Here is a 20,104-nt window from a genome sequence, read left to right as displayed (position 1 = left end):
CTGAGCTGAGAAAAGGCCTCTGGTTTGGTGAATTATGTATACAGGTGGGAAAACATCAGATATGTGTGAGCATATGAGACCCAGACTTGCAGTGCTTAATCCTTCATAAGTTAGCTGGACATAGAAACATCTGTATTCACAGTTGGGGCATGCACATGCACTTATGAATCTCGCACGTACGTATACAAGTGCACAAAAATAATACACACTCACTTTGTCTGTCCTCCATACCAGAGGGAACTCTTAACAGATAACAGTTGAGATGGTGAGTTGTGATTATGGATAATGTGGTGAGACGACAACATAACGCAGCATGCCATCACAGACAAAATTAATCTTTAAAGCACAGCATAATTACATTAATGCACAATTCCCTAATCACAGAGCATAATTACTTCTGAAGGAATTAAGGCACTTGTTATACAGTATGCCTGCCATAGTCCCCCCTTAATAATCGGAGCATTTGTTGGTCTGTCGTTGGGAATCAATTAAAATGTATACATGGCATCAAATGACTAAAGAGAGGCTCACTCTCAGAGTTCCAGATATAAACTTTCCTTTGTAGCTAAATTGTGAGATGGGCACTATAAAGTGCACTATAAAGTGCATTCAGAGCATCTAACCTGCAAGAAAAAGCCTGGTAGTAAAAGGATTGGTGTAAAAAAAAAAAAAAAAACCCAAAACCACCACCAACAACAAATGCCAGAGAGATGCCCTGGTTGACCAGTATGTGTATTAATGTGGGCCAAGGCAAAACTGAAAGAAAATGGAAAACCCCAAGGTACCAGGAAAAAAAAAAAAAGATAAAATGCTAACCATCTTGGGCTGTTCAAGCACTCCACCTTCATTACACTTAAGTTAACCGTGAGGATGTTACAGAAAAAATGGCTTCCTGTGTAATATAAATTCAGATCCCTTCCATTTTTATTGCGACAGACAAGGACAACCGCTGTGTATGTAAAATAGTTTCCCTCTTTGCAGCATGAGCCTGAAAAGACGGGTTAAAGGTGAACAAAGACCATGATGTAAATTGATGATTATGAAAAGTAACCCTGTCTCTCTCACCTCAGGTTAACATCTCCCTGTATGTAATGATGGCTTGAGTGACAACACTTAATTCTCAGGTTGATTGTACTGTATGAATCACCACTGTGCAATGAAGATGACTTTTTATTGTAATTCATCCAAATATTTTAGTCCATTATTGTTACAGTCGTTCCTCCATTATATTATTTAAAGTAACCAAGGACACTGTACCACCTCCCTAATAGTTTGACATGATTAAAAAAAAAGAAATTTACTTGAGCTATAAATGGCCAGGAATTTTGCATATACCTTATTTTGGTGGTAAAAACTAACCTTGGTGTGATGCTCTTTTCAGAGCAGTTTCCCAGTATGACCAGTGTAAACTGAGCCAATAAATGACATTCTCTGGGTGAACCCTTACCTGTACACATTTCCCAATGTGCTAACTAGATTATAAATTTCTAGTTAAGGTCTGGTGTATTATAGAAACATTAATAATATTAACTATTACCTTATGAATCAGCTTGCAATCACAATTAACAAAAGTAATCACCAGCTGCAGCAATAGCTCTAATTTAATAACATGGTTGAAGGAGGTGGGTGTGAAGCTTTCCATCTGGCAGTGCACTGGATTTCTTTAATAGCAGCCATTGGTCAGGATGCCTGTCAGAAAGAGCTAAATGTATTTTTAAATTCAGTTTGACATTTTAGAAATGCAAAGCCTAATAATTGCATGAAATGGCGTGGGATTAAAGCCTCCCCTGATTTGAATTCTTTCAGTGCCAGATGTTCAGGAAATAAAACAGACCTAGTGATAATAACTTAAAAAGTAGTTTATAAAGCAGTTTCTTTTAGAGTCAGTAAGTAGTGTGTGTGTGTGTGTGTGTGTGTGTGTGTGTGTGTGTGTGTGTGTCTGCGTCTCTGTGGGTGTGTCTCACCTTGAGTAGCCCCCAGATTCACAGGGGGTGAAGAAAAAAGTACTGAACTAATTTTTTATTAAATTTGGTGGAGGTATGAGACAGAGGAGACCCCAACACATTTAAGTAAAATAAACCAGACATATTAATCATGTTGATATGTACAGTATTTGTACAGTTTGGGACCAATCTGTATACCACAGACAGGAAGTATTTCTGTCTGGTTTGCTTTTGCTGTTCATTTTTCGTTTGCCTTTAGCCCTACCCCCAAAGCCTGCTGTGTCTGCGGTACAACGTCGTAAGATTTGCCTGTATTTAACATTCCCTTTGGTCACATGATGCAGTAGGAGCCTTATCTACTAAATATTTGATCCTCAGCATTTGCAAACCTTGCTTTGACCAACCTTTGTTCTATTATTTAGTCTTTACTCTGTGGTAATTTTGTATGTTAATGGTTGTGGACACTGAGGTTTCCCTTGACAATGACCTTTCCTAGAAGAAACACATCAGACTCTTGAACCAGATTAAATTAACATTTGTTATTTTTCAGACTAAATTTTAGATCAGCATAATTTCTCTCTCTCTCTCTCTCTCTCTCTCTCTCTCTCTCCCTCCTTCCCTCTCTATCTATCTCTCCATACGCTGTGTGCATTAACTTTCATACCATATGAAGCCAAATGTATTTCTCTTGTAGCTGAGTGCTTTCAGGAGGCTGATGTGTCTTCTAAAAACGATGGGTAATGTGTGTATCCCCATGCATTTTATAAAGAGAAGCCATTCAGTGTGCATGATTCTGAATTATAGACACTAGGCGTCAATGAGCCCAACCATATTGAGACCACTGGGATACTGATATATAAGTGTGTGAGTGTGTGTCTGATCATGCCATTAACAGTATGCATAATCCTCCAATTATAGTATTACCTCAACAGTACCTCTTAACCTGCGCTTTCTCTGCCCTGTCCCCCCCTGCCCTCTCTCTTCTTTCAGTATTTTTCTTAGACCTGCTGCTGAGAGTCTCATTTATGACAGTTTCAAAGTTTAGCCGTCCATATTTTTTATGTTTTGTTCCCCTATCCTACCTCAATTAGCTTATTCTTCTGCGGACCCCTGTCTTTCTCCACAACACCCTTTCCTCTTCATCTTATCCTTTCTTGCCCCCCCCTCAGTCCTGTCATTTTGTGAATCCTCCTTTCCCCTGTCTGCTGTCACCTTTTTCAATCCACAATCTGTTGTCATGGCATTTATCCCCATCATACTTAACACACATGCATACAGTTGTCTAGTGATAATGATAATAGGAGACACCTGAGATCTGTCATAATTATTACTGCTGCACTGTGGTAGAATTGGCTTTCTGCTCCATTACCTTCATACAAGGGAGCCTATATCGTTCTATAGCCTACATATCTACAGGCATACCAGGCTCCACTGCTCTTTTATATGGAGGCGACAAGTCCGCCATGTGTAATTGCTTCGTTAGCTATCTGCGACATCTTAAATGACTTCACAGTGAAAACGACATCAAATTTATATTTGAGAACCATCACAGTTAAAAAAAAAAGACCGTTCCTAAACGGAAAAGAAGAAGGAGCATGTAGAGGAGGATGGGATCGTGATGAGTGAAAGGAGAAAGACTGATACGTAGCTTAATTAAGGAAAGGGGAACATGTGAAGAAGAGAAGGGTAAAGTGAAACGGGCAGAACAGATAGAGAGACAGCTAGAATGGAGACAGATGATCTAATACTAAGAGGTCCCATACAAGAGATAGAAAGACAGCACAAGTCATAATAGAGCCACAATGATTACACTCTTACTCTCTCACACTTACTCATGCTGTCTTTTCTCCCTCACATCAGCACATATCCCCCATCTTTTGGTAGAGGCAGAAATACTCTTCTTTTTACAAGAATCAATTCCTTGCAAACTGCACTGTTCTTAAATTGAGGTCACCTTCAATTATCATCTCCAGTCTCATCTGACATACGTGGTAAATTATGTTAAGTGACTTCAGAGAGTCAGAAGACCTTGGAAACGCCCTCGGTGTCCTGTCAATGTGCGAGAAACATTTCCTTCCATTACATGTTTTGAATGATTGAAAGACATTTTTTAATGCGATGGCTTAATGTGCCCACCAGCTCAAACACACATAAAAGGGGTAGTTCACATGGGAAAGCATGCAAGATCCTCAAGGCACACACGCACACACGTCTTCAATCTTTTCACTTGTTAAGCTAACCCTTTGCCAATTCATGTCTGTCTGCTCAACTGTCAGAACTGGGTGTCCCTGTTCTCAACTAAGCACAGAGTTTAAAATAGTTAAGTATTATTGACAGTTTCTTTCATATGGTTAAATGTCATCAAAATATGTTACGTTCATTTTTAGGAAATAAAATATGGCACAAATATTATCCACAGATAAGAAGAGTTACTGCTGTTTAGCTCAGTTGGTAGAGCAGCCAGCCCATGTGTTGAGGCTACAGTCCTCACTGCAGGCCCCAGTTCAAATCCTGCATTGAGCGTCCCTTTCCTACTTGTCATTCCCCCCTCTCAGCCTCTCCATTTCCTGTCTCTCTCTCGACTGTGCTTTCCATTAAAGAAAAAATAAATAAATAAATATATATATATATATATATATATATATATATATATATATATATGCATAAAAGAAAAAAAAACAGTTACTGCTATGCAAACTCTGAATCAAGCCTAAATAAATATTGCGTTCTTGTGGAAATAATACATTGGATTTTTTATGAGCACTTGTCCTAGAACAAAGAAGTAAATCGTTAATTTAACCTGTTCACCTCTGTTGAATTTATAGTGCATAACTGTTTTTTTTAAAACATCTTTTCATTTTTTCATGGTTAGTGTTACTTAAGGATGAGTTTCATTTTCTTTGACATTGTAGTCTATGGGGACAAGCTCCATATCAACCATATTATTGGCTTACAGACTAATATCCTGTTACTGGTGTTGGTTCAGGTGTGACTTTCATCTGCTCACCATGCAGTAGTACACCAGGACTCATACAGATATCAGCTGCTGAAATCAAAAATGTCTGTGAAATGTGAGTGATGGCTTTTATTGGACCAGGCGCCCAAACTAATGGTGACTTTGTGGTACCTTAAAGGTAGGGTTGGAGATCTTATTCTGGAGCATTTTTTGCAAAATTGTTTGAAATCCTCTTCACACTCCGATTGCAACCAATTAATTCAATGCTTTTTCTCAAAAATGAAAAAAGTCAGTCACCTGTCGGATGGACAATCCTGTAAAAACAGCATCCATCCATCCATCCATCCATTTTCATCCGCTTATCCGGAGTCGGGTCGCGGGGGCAGCAGTCGGAGCAGGGATCCCCAGACTTCCCTCTCCCCGGACACTTCCTCCAGCTCTTCCGGGGGGACCCCAAGGCGTTCCCAGGCCAGCCGAGTGACGTAGTCACTCCAGCGTGTCCTGGGTCTTCCTCGGGGCCTCTTCCCGGTGGGACATGCCCGGAACACCTCACGAGGGAGGCGTCCAGGGGGCATCCTATACAGGTGCCCGAGCCACCTCAGCTGGCTCCTCTCGATGTGGAGGAGCAGCGGCTCTACTCCGAGCTCCTCCCGGGTGACAGAGCTCCTCACCCTATCTCTAAGGGAGCGCCCCGCCACCCTGCGGAGGAAACTCATTTCGGCCGCTTGTATCCGGGATCCCGTTCTTTCGGTCATGACCCAGAGTTCATGACCATAGGTGAGGGTGGGAACGTAGATCGACCGGTAAATCGAGAGCTTTGCCTTTCGGCTCAGCTCCTTCTTCACCACGACGGACCGATACAATGACCGCATTACTGCGGCCGCCGCACCGATCCGCCTGTCGATCTCGCGCTCCGTTCTCCCCTCACTCGTGAACAAGACCCCGAGATACTTGAACTCCTCCACCTGAGGCAGGAACTCTCCCCCGACCTGGAGGGTGCAAGCCACCTTTTTCCAGTCGAGAACCATGGCCTCGGACTTAGAGGTGCTGATTCTCATCCCAGCTGCTTCACACTCGGCTGCAAACCGCCCCAGTGCATGCTGAAGGTCCTGGCTCGAGGGAGCCAACAAGACCACATCATCCGCAAAAAGCAGAGATGAAATCAAGTGGCTCCCGAACCGTACCCCCTCCGGCACTTGGCTGCGCCTAGAAATTCTGTCCATAAAAATAATGAACAGAACCGGTGACAAAGGGCAGCCCTGCCGGAGTCCAACACGCACCGGGAACAGGTCTGACTTACTGCCGGCAATGCGAACCAAGCTCCTGCTCCGGTCATACAGGGACCGTACAGCCCTCAGCAGAGGGCCTCCGACCCCATACTCTCGGAGCACCTCCCACAGGATGCCACGTGGGACACGGTCGAAAGCTTTCTCCAAGTCCACAAAACACATGTGGACTGGTTGGGCAAACTCCCATGCACCCTCGAGCACCCTGCGGAGGGTGTAGAGCTGGTCCAGTGTTCCACGGCCAGGACGAAAACCGCATTGTTCCTCCCGAATCCGAGGTTCGACTATCGGCCGAATTCTCCTCTCCAGCACCCTGGAATAGACTTTCCCCGGGAGGCTGAGGAGTGTGATCCCCCGGTAGTTGGAACACACCCTCCGGTCCCCCTTTTTGAAGAGAGGGACCACCACCCCGGTCTGCCAGTCCAGAGGCACTGTCCCCGACTGCCACGCGATGCTGCAGAGGCGTGTCAGCCACGACAGCCCTGCAACATCCAGAGACTTGAGGTACTCAGGGCGGATCTCATCCACCCCCGGTGCCTTGCCACTGAGGAGCTTCCGGACTACCTCAGTGACTTCAGCTTGGGTGATGAATGAATCAACCTCTGGGTCCTCAGCCTCTGCTTCCTCGACGGAAGGCGTCTCAGTGGGATTGAGGAGATCCTCGAAGTATTCCTTCCACCGTCCGACGATATCCCCAGTCGAGGTCAACAGCTCCCCTCCTCCACTGTAAACAGTGTTGGTGGAGCACTGCTTCCCCCTCCTGAGGCGTCGGATGGTTTGCCAGAATTTCCTCGAGGCCGACCGGTAGTCCTCCTCCATGGCCTCCCCGAACTTTTCCCAGACCCGAGTTTTTGCTTCCATGACCGCCCGGGCTGCCGTCCGCTTGGCCTGCCGGTACCCATCAGCTGCCTCGGGAGTCCCCCGAGCTAGCCAGGCTCGGTAGGACTCCTTCTTCAGCTTGACAGCATCCCTTACTTCCGGGGTCCACCACCGGGTTCGGGGATTACCGCCGCGACAAGCGCCGGAGACCTTACGGCCACAGCTCCGGACGGCCGCGTCAACAATGGAAGTGGAGAACATGGTCCATTCAGACTCAATGTCTCCGGCTTCCCTCGGAATCTGGTCAAAGCTCTCCCGGAAGTGGGAGTTGAAGACCTCCCTGACAGGGGATTCTGCCAGACGTTCCCAGCAGACCCTCACGATACGCTTGGGTCTGCCAAGTCTGACCAGCTTCCTCCCCTGCCAGCGGATCCAACTCACCACCAGGTGGTGATCAGTTGACAGCTCAGCCCCTCTCTTCACCCGAGTGTCCAAGACATACGGCCGGAGATCAGATGACACGACTACAAAGTCGATCATTGACCTCCGGCCTAGGGTGTCCTGGTGCCACGTGCACTGATGGACACCCTTATGCCTGAACATGGTGTTCGTTATGGACAAACTGTGGCTGGCACAGAAGTCCAATAACAAAACACCGCTCGGGTTCAGATCGGGGAGGCCGTTCTCCCAATCACACCTCTCCAGGTAACACTGTCACTGCCCACGTGGGCATTGAAGTCCCCCAGCAGAACGATGGAGTCCCCGGTTGGAGCACTTTCCAGCACCCCTCCCAGGGCCTCCAGGAAGGCCGGGTACTCTGCACTGCCGTTCGGCCCGTAGGCCGAGACAACAGTGAAAGACCTATCCCCGACCCGAAGGCGCAGGGAAATGACCCTCTCGTTCAGTGGGGAGAACTCCAACACATGGCGGCTGAGCTGGGGGGCTATGAGCAAGCCCACACCAGCTCGCCGCCTCTCACCGTGAGCAACTCCAGAGTGGAAGAGAGTCCAGCCTCTCTCAAGGAGTTGGGTTCCAGAGCCCAGGCTGTGCGTGGAGGTGAGCCCGACTATCTCTAGCCGGTACCTCTCAGCCTCCCGCACGAGCTCAGGCTCTTTCCCCCCCAGCGAGGTGACATTCCATGTCCCTAAAGCCAGAGTCGTTGTCCGGGGATTGGGTCGCTGGGGCCCCCGCCCACGGCTGCCACCCAAAACACACGGCACCGGCCCCTCATGGTCCTTCCTGCGGGTGGTGGGCCTACTGGAAGGCGGGCCCACGTCGCTCCTTCGGGCTGGGCCCGGCCGGGTCCCGTGGGCCCCAACCCCAGGCCTGGCTCCAGGGTGGGGCCCCGGTGACGCCGATCCGGGCGACGTGCACGTCCTTGGTATTTTTTCACTCATGAGGGGTTTTGGAACCGCTCTTAGGCCCAATTCCGATTCTATTTTTCATCCCTACCCCTACCCCTAGCCCTACCCCTAGCCCTTACCCTTGCCCTTGAAACGGAGCTACAAGGAGTAGGGAACCCCTACGAATTGGGACACCACTTCAACAATCACATGCGTCATCAGTCGTCTCTGCTGGCTTTCACATAAGCAGACGTGACGAGCTTTTGCCACAAATCCTCTATTCAAAACCACGTTAACTTAATAAAATAAAATAAAATTTAATGAAGAATGATCGGTTCATTGTAAAACATTTATTTATTGATGTAAATGTGGTGATTTCTGTATAGGCTACAGAGCCCCCAGGCAGTGCTGCTTCTGTGTCCAAAACACATGAAGCTTCACTTTTAATTCAAACAAATTAATGCGACAATTGTTACATTTCATCAATGAGACGAGCATTTATCTATTAAAAAGAATGTAACTACGCGGCGGTAAACCTTTAAAACCCTGCGGGTAAGTTAATTAGCGGTCGTCTTTTCTACCGGGACGAGGTCGGGAGGTTGGCCGGCTGACGAGCTCTCCGGACGGGGTGATGTCTCCGTGACGAGCCGCTGATCTGCTCCACAGGTGGAGGCTCCACCGTGGAGCATCACTTGCAGCCTCATGTGGATAAACCGACCGCACATTGGGATCTAAACAGCTACTTTCTCGCATGAAAAAATATTAAAACTTAACAAAATGACGTAATAACAGCGCTACAGTGAGAAATAAATCAGCTGCTGGTTGCCGCAAGATGCATTCTGGGAAACTTGCCATAGCCCTCGGTCCGTAGCGTGCCCCTGAAAAATCTCCGTTTCGAGGGCGAGATAACCCTACCACTTCCCCCTAACCCTCGTCTGAACCAGAATTGGGACACCCCTACCACTTCACGTGAACGCGCAAAACGAAGGGTTAGGGCCAAGGGCTAGGGCTAAGGGGAGAATCGGAATTCGGCCTTAGTCGGACCCGTCACCTAGGACCTGTTTGCCTTGGGAGACCCTACCAGGGGCATTAAGCCCCGGACAACATAGCTCCCAGGATCATTCGGGTGCTCAAACCCCTCCACCACGGTAAGGTGGCGGTTCAAGGACTTTGAAAAACAGCATCCAATCATTGGGAATGCAACGTTAATGTCAATTGGATTGTGATGTGTCAATCAAGGTGCCGTCTCTTTCTCTCTCCCTCCTCTGTTTGTACCGCTCTTCGTTCACTAATCACGTGCAAGCCTCTTGTCATTCAGCCTGTTTATGGTTTGAAGGCGAGAGACGAGGAAAAATTATCGAGTTATCGTGCGATTAATTGATTTATTGATTATCGTCCCAGGCCTATAACAGTCCATTGTAGTGGACATTGTTGAGGTTAATAGGATTCATCCTCTGGCTGCGTTTAATGTCTACTCACAATTAGGGATGTCACGATTATAGATTTTCTTGGTACGATTATTGTCAGAGAAATAATCACGGTACTACGATTATCATGATTATTATGCACTAATTAATTTCACAACACTATGAATGTGTAAAATCTAATGTAGTCAAAATATAACTACATTACTCATTGTTTACACAAAATATTTCAAGTATCTATTAATATATGACGAATTCTTAATCCCCAGGGGAAACGTTTGAAATATTCAGGTCATGAATTGTCATCTATACCAAATGTTTGCGTTTATTTTAATCGTTTTTTGTTTTGTTTTGCTTTTTTTAAATTAAAAATGACACGCTAACATTTAAAGTCCTACCAATTCAATGTTACGTTAGTTAAATGGACCAGTATCTGTGCATTTACCTTTATTTTTGCGCATATCTGCCAATAAGGTTCCAACATCAAACTTTTGTGAAAGTAACGGTATTTAGGAATCTTTACAATTAAATAATTGTGGCTTGTGAAAACAAGTAATCGTGACATCCCTACTCACAATCAAATGGCATCCAAGTTGTTTATATCGGTCTGAACTAAAGTGATGGACTGATCCCCCAACTGGAGTCTAAGCACAGACAATACATAATGTAGAAGTGCATTTGAAGCTGTTAATTAAGTAGGTACAGTATACAAACATACCTGATCAACAGTAAACCTGTACATCAGAGTGTTTCAAAGTGAGCCCAAGCTTTGCTCAGAGCTAAAATGCTAAATAAGGCCAGATCAAGATTCCTGATAGTATCAAATATGCTACAGCTGCTGTGAAGGAAACAGGCATATTAAGGTGTTTAATGAATTCTGATTTTTCGCACAGAGCATGCAGATGGTGTGCAGCCGCCTCTCACCCATGCTCTGATCATGAAACAGAAAAGAGGATGCAGCTCTAAAGGGCATGTTACCAAGTGCTATTTTAGGGAGGTTAGATGAGGGGCAACACCAATGGACTGATTATTACAATTATGTAAAAGAGTGTGAGATGGAGAGGGTGATAAGACAAAAGAGGGAGGTTAGAGAGGACCTACCTGATGAGTCACATCAATAAAAGGCAAAAAGAGAGATGGTCATGATGTGTGGGAGAAAAATGAAACAAATAGTAAGTTAGAGATGAAGTAAAGTAAACTAAATGAATCAGAAGCAGAGAGAAGGCAAAACTCATTGAAAACATGCAAACAGTAAAGGGGGAAAGATAGTGACAGAAAAAAAAACATCTCCAAGGGGAAAGATCCCTATTTCCTTCCAATTTTCCATCCTATTAGGTAGATTTGCATGTATCTTTATTCAGCATGTCTCTCCAACCTCCAGGCCAGGTGGGAGATTGCGGAAACGATGGAGGGGGCAGGACATGGAAGACGGGGAGATATAGTTAAAAAATGCATGGATGAAAGGAAGATGGGAAGAGAAAAAGAAACACGAGGGAAAACCAGAGGGGCAGAGAAAGAGAGAAGAGAGGACATCATTGATTCGTCCTGCTTCACAAATTCTTCCCCCACCACTTGTGTCCTTCTCGGTCATCTCACCTCGTAGCTGCGTGTTTGTGGGTGTATGCACGCCCATGTGCAAGTGTGTGTGAGTGACAGACTGAAAGTGCTGAAACAATCTTCATGAAGTAAAAGATGTTAAAATTTAGGAGTCATTCTGAGTTCTTCAAAGCATATCACAGCCTTTCTCTTGCTATACACCCACTGGTTCAAAGATGCTGTTCAGAGAGTGCTGTCCCCCTTTCCATTTTCTTAGCCTCTCATATTGGATTATTGCATTTATTGCAAAGTCTATAGCTGATACTGTCATCTGGTGTGAAAGCAAAAAGTACATACGAAAGGATAAGGTCAAACCAAATTTGTGTTATGCATTAAATGGATTCTCATCTCATGCTAACTTTTTCAAGATTAGATTATTTATGTGTTAAATTGGTTTGAAATTGGAAGAGGGATAGGGAATGTGTTATCCATTCTTTTCAATGCAACCTGGGGTTTTTAAGACAACATGTAACCATAAAAGAACAAGCACTCCTACATTCACTCCAACACTTAGCTGTGGTGTTTCCTACTTGCTATGGAGAGCCTTCATTAATTTTTACAGTGGCCTGTGGGTGCAAGAGCACTTCAGCTTAGTTTTCCATTTAATGTTACAAAACAGCTTTATTTGGAACTTCTGCTGTGTAACACCAGCTCTACATCAACTATGTGAAAATATTTCAAAGCCATTTTCAATGAAAGACAGTCTAACAGTTAAGAGTGTTTGGTGACGCGGCCTGTCATCGAGAATTTAGTCTGTTTCAGGTCTGACATTTTGGAGAAATACACTTGTTTTTCTTTGTGGCATCAGATAAAAAGATTGATATTAATTTAATCTCCCTGTACTCAGCGCAGACATGATGTGTTCAGGACACATGCAGCCTAGTCTACCATAAACAGTGGAAGTACAGAGGAACCCCTTGTCTTATTCGATCAAAGGTCCCTCCAATAAATTATGCATTAACAGAAAATAAAACAACATGCTTTAACAGGCTGTTAGCTAAGCCACAGCTCGGCCTACTGATAACGCAGCCCATCTCCTGCATCTTGTAGTCCTACTGAAGATGTTGGCTTTGCCCAGCTGATGTGTGTGGATGTATTGGCAACGAGATATATTGTTTCTCTTTTGACTAAGGTGAGCTGAACCAATCTTGCAACTGAACTCACAAAGATTAAACAGATATTGATCTTCTCATTAAACTCCCAGGCAGACAGCAAACAAGCATCCAAAAATGTTGAAGTATTCCTTTCAGTTCTCACCTTATCTTTTTTCCTGTCCTTCTCTGAAGTGTGGCAGGGGCAGGGGTGCTAAAAAGCTATTATTTGAACCTTTGTAATAACAGCTTTTATCCTTGTTAACTCATGAATACTTGAGTATTTGCTGGCTTCTTCTATTGCTTGATTGATGTCAGCGATTTGTTGTAGCTGGAAGGTCGTGTCAATCACGAGTGAACACACATGCACTGACCAGCAAGTTATATTCTGGGTGACCACAGCACAGTGGACACTGGACACAAATTGAAGCTGACAGACTGCCTCTGGTGTCCTTGGATCAGCTTAAGTGTGGCAGTGCATGTGAATTTTTGCTGTGTGTGTACGTCCGTATATGTGTGAAAGAAGAGAGATATCAAAAAGCATAGAGAGAGGCAGGAAGAGGGGGGGGGGGGCAGTAGAGAGGAAGAAGGGAAGCAAATAAGTGAAGCAAACAAATAAGAAAACACAGAGGAGTAGGAGACATCATTTTTTAACTATTACCTGTTGTCACACAAACCCCATTGGGAAATCATTGTGGTGCCAAACAAAAACTTGTGTTGAGTTGTATAAACAGTATGGGTAACACCAAACACTAGCCCGACAGCCACTCGTCTGTTTCTCCTTTTGTTGAGACAAGCCAGGAGAAGTTTTATTCCCCAGATACTCTACTGTCAATCCTGTCTTGCTGTCTCAGCCAAGATAATCCTGAGCTGTGACATAATGAAACCAAGCATAAGCATGGTGATTTAAAAAAAAAAAAAAAAAAAGAAAGTAAGAAAAGCTGCCATTATGTGGATGCATGGATATGATACGATTCTGCTTTTATATCACTAAAAAGAAACTATGGAGGTGATGTGCTGTAAGAGCTTCCAGGCTTGCATGGAAGGAAAGAAAGAAAGCAAGCATGAAAGAAAAGGATGAAGAATGTCAGTGCTATTGTGTGAGCACACACACTAAAGTTTCCATTCTGTGCCCTACCTATTTCTAGAATACTGTAGGCACAGCTGTCTGTATAAAAGCTGTGCCTGAAAAGAAAAACATACAGCGGAGTGCTCAGGAAGTCAGCATTATAAATCTTGGCTGCCAGCCCCCTTCACCTTGTTGATTTGCTCCACCACTGTGCTGCAGTGAAGAAAGAGATATCCCTGTCTGCATTTAATCAGGAATAATTCTTTTGTAAACCATATATGAGTGAGAAACAGAATTGCAAATATACTGTATATAATATTTTCAGTTTGATTATTCATTTGACATGAACCTTATGATTCACTTGTATATTCTAAAAGTTAATCCTCAAACCCTTTTGGACAGACCACTGAATATGAACATAGATGACATCCAGGCGAGGAGAGGGAGTCGCTTCCCAATCTCCCCATATCTGGGATGTCATGATATTAATACAACATTACTTTGGGTTGTAGTAGAGAGAGAAAGTTTGACAGGCGTGTCTTGATTGATAGAAGAATAAAGGTTTAGGGAGATTAAAAGAATGTGGTGGTGGGAAGGCTGGTCTGAGAGCTGTGTGAAGTGGTGGGAGGGTAGGAGGATAGGGAGGAGGAAGAAAATGAAGAAGGAGCCATGTTTGAGCCCTGGAGGTAATGTTTTTATTTAAGTCATGTCAAAGAGATGTATGGACAGATGAGTACAGAGGGGGGAGTGATGGATGGACACAGGGAAAAAAGAGGAATAGGGAGATGAGATGGGTTGTCAGTCCTTGGGTTAATGTTGGCTACGTAGCGGATGGATGGATGGATTGATGGATGGGTGAATGGATTGACAGGTGAAGGGATGTGAAGGCGAGATAAGGGGAAGGCCTAATTGCTTGTGACCCGGTTGTAAACATAGCAGTACTAAGCTGGCAGCAGAGAATGAGGGAAGGATCAGTGGCAAAGAAATGAGTTAGAGAGCAGTGGTATGTGACCCCAAGGTTGTGTCCTCGTGTTCAACACACCTTGGCTTTGTGAATGGGAGCAGACAGCTGGCCCGAAGAGAGAAGAGGGGAGAGGAACGCAGCCGAAACTTTGAGGCAGGAGAGCAACATTTAAGCAGCAGAAAGATTGGTCAAGTATTACCCACCAAGAAATAGCTTAAGTGAGGTGAATAATAAAATTGGTGGAGGACAGAATGGTGAGTGTCTCCAGTGACGAAAATGTCACAGAGGCCAGACAAAACATCACGTATTATTATTACTGCTCCAGCTAGGGAGAAGGAAGCAGAGGTTTGGTGAATCATAGCAGTGCTTGTCAGGAATAAAATCTTGCTTCTCTACAGTGAAGAACACCGCTGAACCAAAGCTTAGTCGGGGGCAAAGCTGCCCACTAAGATGAAATTTAATCTGCACTCAAACTGAAGAAAAAAAAGGAACACACTGGCAGACTGGATGGTTTGGAAGGGGGAAAAAACAATGTAGAAAGATGAAATTAAATATATGGTTAAATATTGGAAATCCCAATTTTCACAGCCAGTTTGTCACACTTACCAAAAATGGAGAAGCCAACAATTAGAACAATAAGTCAAAGATGGAAGAGGCCAACTAAAGAAATATTGCTGACGCTGATTGAATAAAGTACATACACATTGCTTATAATTCTAAATATACCAAGTGTCCAAGGAGCTGTGAATAAAACACATAAAACTGACACAGTGTGGAAGGCAAACATGTTGTGAACTGGACAGCTACCATGGGTGAGTGAAGAGTAGAATCTTTCTTAACCATGAACTTGGTCAATTTCATGCAAACCTATTACATTTTCTCGGAGATAAATCTGTGCTGGATCTGTGTCGACTTTATTCTGCTGGAACTAGCAGAAGAAGATCCCCGCTGCGGTGATGTAACTGATGAAGGAGCTGTGAATTGATGAAACCAGTACATCAGTATATCAGCCTTGCGTGGGTCTCGTCCCAACGTTGTGTCCTTAGCACAGTTATATTACCAGACACACAGTCCTCCTGTCGAAAAGAAGCAGCATATATGACTGGTTGATCAGTGAAATGCTGCTTCTTAGCTGTTTGTTAGTGTGGCTCCATCTCTTTTTACTTTTTAAACACACACTAAAACTATGGAGTGCAAGAATGTAGTTGACGCGTCTTAAGCCACAAAACTCCACAGTTGTTCTTTCTTACGAGGGTTTATTGAAACCTTTCTTCAAGTAATAACAAAATAAAAACTGTGCCGCAATCCAAAAAAGGGCAATAATCATGAGCACAGTCAAAAACTAGTGTGCCCTCCTCGTCTTATAGTCACAACTAAACCAAAGTTTGCACATATCACGTTACACATGTTATTATCTACTAATAGGCATTCTTATAACCTATGAAATCAGGATAAATACAACAAATCTAAATTATTTATCACCTTATCCGCAATATACAAAATGGCTCTAACACTGTTTGTTTTTGTTTCAAATCATTATCTACTAATCCCAAAGTGTAAATTTGGCAAGGAATTCAAACCGCTTATTGTTCTACAAACATAAATTTAGAGACACTCATGTGCACTAAAGAGAAGGTTAGAGAAACAAAGAGTAGCTGGATGACTATAGTTCTTAGGTGTAATCCTGCCTCTAGAGGCCAATCATGGCTTCTTCACTCTTCCACTGAATAATCAGTAAATATTGGCTCAAAGCTATTAAGAACACCAGCCAATTATTCCCCCTTATAATTACTAAGACCTAATTTTCACTATGAAGTTTTTTCATCACACATACACTTACCATGATAAGAGTTCCCCAGGCAGCAGTTAACCCCCTAAGAGCCACTTTACTATCACAGTTAGGAAAACATTTTCTTTCACCCACCCCTAATGCTGTGATCCAAACTATAGGAGAGGGGCACAATCGCCCTATACATGTGCTCTTCATTAAAGCCCTTACACAAGGGGATGTGGAACTGGATGTATATTTTGTGTCTCAAAGCACTGGCTGCATATAACTGAGGACCATTCCTTGCACTCTTCCTTGCCTTTTACCAAGTATTTGCGAGGAGAATATTTAATCCTGATGGCCCTTAAATAGATAGATAAATAAATGAATAAACAAAACTGAATGAGTCCGATCTACTCATCAAAATATGTTGTTGGTCCTGTCAGATGATGCAATAGCATATCCTTGTGAAAACTTAACTTCCACTGCAGGGTAATCGGTTTTCAAAACTTCTCTTAAATGTGTGAGTGTTCATTTCTAAAAATGAGGAAATTAATTTCTCTTTATCTTTTATTGCTTTTTTTATTTGCTGCCCCTGGTTTGTCTTCCATCAATCCCTGATGTGTGACAACACAAACACACACACACACACACACACACCCACCCTCTCTCTCTCTCTCACGCACACACACACACACACACACACACACACACACACACACACACACACACATCACAGCCTATCTCAGTCTAGCAGGGGAATGAATACCAAACAATCATATCATGGAATAATCTGTGAGTGAATCACCACATGCCTACAGTAGATTTTCTCATAGGCTTAATAAGCATAGGCAAGAGGGATTTATGGTGTGTACTTTCCTCTCTCTCTGTGTCTGTGTGTGTGTGTGTGTGTGTGTGTGTGTGTGTGTGTGTGTGTGTGGTTACATATACTAAAGTGATTACGGGGGGGGGGGGGGGTTTGCATTGGTTTGATATGCCATCCATCTTTCCCTCCCTCTTCTTCCACCTCTTGTCAGCCCTCCCTCCTTCATTTCATTTCCTCTCCTCTCATCTCTTTTCCTGTCATCTCCCTCTGTGCCTCACTCTCTCTCGTTCTGCCCACTCTGACTTTGCAATAGGCCCCTTTAGGTACGTGCCTCCACTGGGCCGCAGAGTATGGGTGTGACTATCCATGCTGTTCCTCTGGTCTGTCTATCTTTGTCTTAATTCTCCAGCCTCAGACCATGCCCACTAAAGCTGGTATATTTGGGAACATTTTCTTTTTCTCTGTTTATCCTATTCTCGATTTAGGCTCCCATTCACAGCAAGTCAGCATTTCCTAATCCTCAAAACTGTCTTTTGGGAAAAGCTCTCCTAATTGGACAAATTTAAAAATGCCTGTGTTGCAAAGTGAATAAAAAATACTGAGGTCTTTGAAAATATAGACATGTCAATGTTTTTTTTTTTTTTTGGCAAATATAGCCTAAGTACTTGAGCTCAACAGTAATGTTACATAGACTCTGGTACCTTCATCTTTTTCTGTGATCACTTATTCTGTGCAGTGCATCAGCATGGCTGATTACTCAAGAACACTAGCCTGCTCCTGTTGTTTGTGTTTGTGAGAAATGTTAATTGTTAGTATTACATAGCCATTTTGAAACATAAAGTGAAGTTAAAAAAAAAAGTCAGGGGCTAGAATTAACAGAGAAGTTCAGCTCCTGTGCCAGATGGATTGTGGGCAGAAAAGTTTCAACAACCTAACCTCTCTTGAGATACAGAAAAAAGAACAGTCACAGTCTCAACTGTCTTAACTGGCACAAATACAGATGCAAACAAATTGGCATTAATAATTCTGTTACTGATTGTACATTGTTTGTGTTACTGATCATTTTAAATGGAGCAACAGATAACAAAGCATGGATGTAGAAAAAAATCTATACACATTTATTTAAGATGAAGTCTAGCAGTAATTAGTATTTAGTGTAGAAATTCATCAACAAAACATGGCATTTTAGGTGGAAGAAGTGCAGATGTTATTTCCTTTTTTTCTTCCTTTTTCTTTGTCAGGTTTGCACCAATTCATTGTTTGTCCTATGTATATGAATAGTCCTTATCTATCTTCTATCTTCTTTCTTCAATTGTACCTCTCTTTCTTCATTTATGAGTCTAATTCTCATCTCTTATGACAGCCTTTTTCTTGTCTCCTCTATAATGTCCCTCCTTCCCTCCTCTCTCTCTTTCACTCTCTCTCTCTCTTTCTCTCTGGCAGCTAGGGCTGCAGGCTTTCAGCAGCATTACAGCGTGTAAACCTCGGATTACAGCAGCCAGAGTCTGCCTAGCACTGCATGCCTCTTTGGATCACAAATAGACAAGTGTGTGAATACACACCCACCCACACACCTCTTGCACACATGCATGCAAAATATTTACATAGCGATGGACACACGTGAACACAACATCGTACATGGCACATAGGGATACACATACCATGTAGAAGAACAGTAGTAGACATTCAGTACACACACAGATTACTACACAAACACCAACACTGTTCAGCTCCATCTCAAGTTCCTTAACTGCCTCTTTACTACCTGTGTCACAACCACAGCTAACGTGCTAGAGGATTAACTGCCCCTCTCCTTAGGTTTGTTTACCTAACTTCTCTACTTATTATTGCCGCAGTGTACTCAACTGTCCTCCCTGTACTCCACTGTGTTGCTGGCCGCCTCCCTCCACTTACTGTAGCACTAATTGTGAAGGACACATATAGGGATCACACATTTGTTTGGGCTCTCTTTGACATTTTCTGCTGCAATGCCTGTGAGCAGTTTTCTCTCCTAGAAATTATGTTTATATCCAACTCATTTGCAGCACATTGGCATCTGCCAAGTTGCAAAATGTCTATACTGTACATTATCTGCGAAACATTAACTGACAACATAATGAAATTACTTTTCCTGTCAATATCCTCTCCTGAAGAACACTACCTGCCCATTGCAGCGAAAATATGATGAAACTTTATGGATGTGTTGAGGCATTAGAGACTTGAAGCAATAGATTTTTTCCCCATTAATTACTACAGTTTCCTACCCTTAATCAAAATGCTTCTGTTGCCTGAACATCACCACTCATGGGACTCGGTACAGTATGTCTACTCCCAACCACCTACCTGTAACTTCCCTATAGCACCAAATCGTTTTATTCAAACGAACAAACAAATTTGTAGCTCAACTATGATAGTGTCTTTGTCAGGTGTTTGGAATCCACTGGGGGAAGCCATTAGACTGTGCAGGTGCTCAAGGGTGTTTTGTTTATTTCAAGATGCCCACTTTCCATTTTATACTTTCTTTTTGTCTGAAAGTTACCCTTCCCAGGGCATTGCACCCGAAAATATATTAGTTTTTCTGCGCAGCTGTAGGCAGGGAATAGGTGAGAACAAAGAGATGAGCATGATGTGCTGTGAATCTAATTCTGTTTTGATGTGAAAAGGTGGATCTGCCCTTTTATACCACACTAGTTTGACTTTATCTCCTCCTAGCTGCCTTGTGGTATTGTTGTTGCAAGTGGTTTTTTAACCTAATTTTTGAGTGTAGAGGAAATTACTCTTTGTTGCTGCATATCAATGATGATCTATATCTATTCATTCATTTCTGTGTTGTCCGTTCCAACCTCTCTATCTCTGCTGCCTTTGCTGTTTTTGCCTGTTGTCTCTCCCTGCTAGATGAGTGTCAGTTTACTGGAGAGGTCAAGACGTGTGTAAATGCAACAAAACGACTGCTTTTGGATATACCAGCCTCAGAGACAGGCCCTCTGTGAACAACAGGAATCAAAGTGACGGGTGACAG

The 20,104-nt window shown here is 43.5% G+C and overlaps 1 protein-coding gene across 4 annotated transcripts in view; it reads left to right on the top strand.

The window, feature by feature from the left end:
• Positions 1-20,104, top strand: part of grid2 (glutamate receptor, ionotropic, delta 2) — a 506,792-nt gene that overhangs the window by 362,934 nt on the left and 123,754 nt on the right. The window lies entirely within an intron of this gene.

The sequence above is a fragment of the Trachurus japonicus genome, chromosome 9 (assembly GCF_045865225.1).
Source record: "Trachurus japonicus isolate A0001 chromosome 9, Traja_1.0".
Classification (NCBI taxonomy): Eukaryota; Metazoa; Chordata; class Actinopteri; order Carangiformes; family Carangidae; genus Trachurus; species Trachurus japonicus.
The sequence above is the reverse complement of the archived record's forward strand: the minus strand, read 5'-3'. Positions and strand labels throughout refer to the sequence as shown.